Source organism: Trachypithecus francoisi, unplaced genomic scaffold (genome assembly GCF_009764315.1).
Source record: "Trachypithecus francoisi isolate TF-2019V2 unplaced genomic scaffold, Tfra_2.0 Contig01474, whole genome shotgun sequence".
In the NCBI taxonomy this organism is placed as follows: Eukaryota; Metazoa; Chordata; class Mammalia; order Primates; family Cercopithecidae; genus Trachypithecus; species Trachypithecus francoisi.
In genome coordinates, this window is record NW_022681435.1 from 1,294,432 (window position 1) to 1,299,505 (window position 5,074).

A 5,074-nucleotide genomic window follows, 5' to 3' on the forward strand; every position below is an offset into this window, starting at 1 on the left:
TCCTACAACATTGCAAATTAAAATTCGACATGAGATTTGGGTGGGGATACAGAGTCAAACCATAGCATATTTCATTGTATGTATGCCACAATTTGTTTATCCATTCACCTGTTAATGGTCATTTGAGTTGTTTCCAGTTTGAGGCTATTATTTATTTACTTATTCAGGTTGTCACTCAGGCTGGAGAGCAGTGTCACGATCATAGCTCACAGTAGCCTGGGCTCAAGTAATCCTCTAGTCTCAGCCTCCCAAGCACATACCCCTGCATCCAGCTAATTTTTAATTTTTTTGTAGAGACGAGGGTCTCACTGTGTTGCCCAGACTGGTCTTGAACTCCTATTCTCAAGTAAGCCTCCCGCCTTGGCCTTCCAATGTGCTGGGATTACAAACATAAGCCACCACACCCAGTGTGGGACTATTACAAATAAAGCTGCTGTGAACATTTGTGCACAAGTCTTTGTATGAATATATGCCTTCTTTTCACTTAGTTACACATTTAGGAGTGGAATGAGTGGTTTATATGGTTAGGTGTGTGTCTTAAGAAATTGCCTCACTGTTTTCCAAAGCAGTTGTACCATTTTAAATTCCCACTGGCAGTGTAAGTAGTGTATAAGAGTTCTAATTCCTACACATCCCTGACAGCATAAGCTATGGATGATAGTTTTAATTTTAACAATTGTAATAGGTGTGTAGTAGTGTTTCACTGTGGTTTTAATTTGCATGTCCTCATTGACTAATATTGTTGGATCTTTTCATATGATTATTTAGCAGCAGTATATTTTCTTTGATGAAAGGTCTGTTCAAATTATTTTCCCTTTTGAAATTGGGTTCTTAAATTGTTTTTTGAGTTTTAAAAGTACAGTATATATTCTGGACACAGTTCTTTTGTAATACATACAATCTGGACGGATTTTCTAGCAGTCTGTGATTTATCTTTTTATTCTCTTAACCATATTCTTGAACAGCAGATTTTAATTTTGATGAAGTCCATTGTACTAATTTGTTCTTTTTTGGATCATGCTTTTGGTATTGTATCCAATAAATCTTTGCCTAATCAAAGGTCACAGAGATTTTCTCCTAGATATTTTGTAGATTTAGCTTTTCCACTTAAGTCTGTGACCCATTCTGAGTTAATTTTTATATATGTTCCAAAGTGTGAATCAAAATTATTATTATTATTATTTTGCTTAAGGATATCCATCATTGGTGGAAAAAGTGAGTTTTCTTTATGTGTATATCTATTTCTGGACCCCCAACTCTGTTCTTTTGATCTGTTTGCCTGCATTGTGGTCAATACCTCAGTGACTTGATAATAAATTAGAAGTATTTTGTCAATTTCTATATAGCTTTCTAAGATTTTCACTGGGAGTATGTTGAATGTATAGATTAATGTGGGGAGAATTGACATGTTAACAGTATGGGTCTTTGATGAATGAACAGGCTATATCTCTTCATTTAATTAGATCTTTAATTTTTCTCAGCAATGTTTTCTAGTTTTCAGTGTACAACACTTGTACATTTTTGTTAGATATATCTATACATATAGACTTTATTAAATTTAAATTTCGAATTGTTCTTAGTATATAGAAATGTAACCAATTTTTACATAAGTTATTTTGTATCCTGAAACCTGGCTAAACTCAAACTTGCTTATTTTTTTTTTTTTTTAAGATTCCACCAGATTTCCTACATAGGTGATTATGTCTTTAGAACAAAGCAGTTCTACTCCTTCATTTCCATTCTTGATGCCTTTCTTTCCTTTCCTTGCCTTCTTACATTGGCTATAACCTTAAATGCAATGTTGAATAAAAATATCAAGACCATCTTTACCTCTTTCCTGATTTTAGAGGGAAAGCATTCAGTCCTTCACTATTAAGTATGATGTTAGCTGTAGACTTTTCCATGAATACCCTTTAACAGATTGTGGAAGTCTTCTTCTATTTTTAGTTTGCTGGGAGTTTTAGTTAGGAAAAGATGTTGGAACTGTCAACATCAAATGAATTTTCTTTAAAATTTTGGTTTTAATATGGTGAATTATATTGACTGATTTTCAAATGATAAACCAGCCTTGAATTCCTGGAATTAACTCCACTGGATCATGATATATTGTCCATTTTATGTAATGTTGAATTTGATATGCTAAAATTTTGTTTAGAGCTTCTATATCTGTGTTCATGAAGCATATTTGTCTTTAGTTTTTTGTTGTTGTTGTGTTAAGAAAACTTCACATAAAACCTACCCTCTTAAAGAAGTTTTTAAGTGCACATAGACTATTGTAAACTCTAAACCCAACGTTGTACAACAGATCTCCAGAACGTGTTCATCTTGCATAGCTGAAACTTTGTACCCACTGAGCATCAATTCCCCATTTCTTTCCTTCCCAGACTCTGGCAACCATCATTCTACTCTCTGCTACTATGAATGTAATCATTTTAGATACTTTATATAAGTTGAGTCATGAAGTATGTGTCCTTCTGTGACTAGCTTATTTCACTTAGCATAATGTCCTCCAGGTTCATCCATGTGGTCACATATGACAGGATTTTTTTTAAGGCTCAATAATATTCCATGGTGTATATACCACATTATCTGTTCATTGATTGATGGAGATTAAGGTTGTTTTGATGTGTTGGCTAATGTGAATAATGCTGCAATAAACATAGGAGACTGAATATCAATTTGAGATTCTGATTTCAATTCTTTGGGATATATGCCAGAAGTGGGATTACTGGATCATATGGTGGTTCTATTTTTAATTCTTTAAGGAGTCTATATACTGCTTTCCATAGCAGCTGCACCATCTTACAATCCCAACAACAGTGCACAAGGGTTCCAATTTCCTCACATCCCCACCAACATTTATCTTTTCTTTTTTTAATAATTGCCATCCTAACAGGTGTGAGGTGATATCTCATTTGCATTCTCTAGATGACTAGTCACATTGAGCATCTTTCATGTACCTGTTGTCCATTTATATGTCTCTTTTTGAGAAATGTCTATCTAGTCTTTTGTCCATTAAAAGTACTTTTTCTTGCTATTGTGTTGCAGGAGTTCCCTATATACTTTTTATATTGACCTTCTATCAGATATATGGTTTGCAGACATTTTATACCATTCGGTAGGTTGCTTTTCCATTTTGTTGTTTTCTTAGCTGTGCAGAACTTTTTAGTTTTATGTAGTTCTACTTGTCTATTTTTGCTTTTGCTGCTTGTGTTTTGCTGTCATATCTAATAAATCATTGCTAAGACCAATATTATGAAGTTTTCCCCAACGTTTTCTTCTAGGCATTTTATAGTTTATGAATTTGTAAAATTTTAGGGGCTGAAAAATTACATTTAAATCTTAAATCAATTTTAATCGATTTTCCTGTGTAAGGTAATGGTCCAAAGTCATTCTTTTGCATGTGTATATGCAGTTTTCCCAACATCATTTGCTGAAGAGATTGACCTTTCCCCACTGTGCTTTGTTGGCACCTTTGTTAAAGATCAGTTGACTGTATATGTATACCTTTATTTCCAGGCTTTCTGTTATATTGGTCTATAGATCTTTTTCATACCAGTACCATACTGTTTTAATTACTGTTGCTGGGCATCCTTTCTTAGTCCTAATCTTAGAGGAAAAGCTTTCAGTTATTCACCACTGAGTACAATGTTAGCTGTGGGCTTGTCATTTATGGCCTTTATTATGTTTTGGCAAATCCCCTCTATACTTAGCTTTTTGATAGTATAATTATTTAGTTATAGTATTCATTATATTACAAAAGTTTTGAATTTCATCAAATACTTTTTCTGCATCTATTGAAATGATCACATGATTTTAAAATTCATCATTCTGTTAGTGTGATCCATCATATTAATTGATTTGCATATGTTGAGCCATCCTTGCATCCCAGGGATAAATCTCATTTGGTCTTAGTGTGTGATCCTTACATTTCTAAGAATCTACCCCTTTCTTAAAGATTATCCAATTTGTTGATATATACTTGTTCATAACTGTCTTTTATGATTCTTCCTATCTCTTTGTATCAGTTGTAATGTCTCCTCTTTAATTTCTGACATTATTTGAGATTCCTCTGTTTTTGCTAGTCTATCTAAGGGTTTGTCAATTTTATCTTGTTAAAACATCAACTCAGTTTCACTGGTATTTTTCTACAATTTTTCTTTTCCTTTTTTTCCTTTTTTTTTTGTTTGTTTTCTTGAGGCAGGGTCTCTCGTTTTTTTTTTAGGAAAAAACACAGAGCTTTATTATTTTCAACATCAATGGCAGCGGTCTTCATAGGACAGGAGAGTGAGTTCTGTCGATGGATAGGCAGCCCCTACTTGCCAGCAATGAGCGGGTTCCGCAGGACCACGACGACCGAGTCCTCGCGCAGGAACATCTTGGGAGATGTAGCGGTCTTTGTTGACTGGCTTGGATTTCTTCTTTCCCTTGCCGCTCTTAGGGACCTCAGTCCACATCTCCTTCACGTTCTCCAGCACCATGTTGCAGTGCCTATCGAAGGCCTTCACCCGGCCCAGGAGTTTCTTATTGTTGCGACAGTTGATGAGCACTTGGGTGTCGTTCTTGACTGACTGCGTGAGCACAGAGAGTTGGACCCGTGTTAAACTCCTCCTCCTCTCGCTTCTCCAGTTCCTCTGGGGTCATCTCACTCTTGGGCTCGTTGAGGAGGCTCATGATGGTCACTAAGCTCTCCGTTCACTCCCGTTTCCTCCGCGTTGCTGCTACCTGAGGAGGGGGCAGGGTCTCTCTCTCTGATCCAGGCTGGAGTGCAGTGGCACGAGCACAGCTCATTGAAGCCTTGACATCCCAGGCTGAAGTGATCTTCCCACCTCAGCCTCATAACTAGCTGGGACCACAGGCAGATGACACCATGCCTGGCTAATCACATTTTTTTTTTTGTAGAAACAGAGTCTTGCCATGTTGCCCAGGCTGGTCTCAGACTCATGAGCTCAGGTTATCCTCCTGCCTCAACTTCCCAAAGTACTGGGTTTACAGGTGTGAGTTGCCTTACCTGACCTCTATTCTTTATTGTGTTTAATTCTGGTCTAATATTTAAGGTTTTCTTCCTTCTGCT

The 5,074-nt window shown here is 36.2% G+C and overlaps 1 pseudogene; it reads right to left on the minus strand.

The window, feature by feature from the left end:
* Nucleotides 1-4,213: 4,213 nt before the first annotated feature.
* Nucleotides 4,214-4,747, minus strand: LOC117099079 (annotated as a pseudogene).
* Nucleotides 4,748-5,074: the final 327 nt, after the last annotated feature.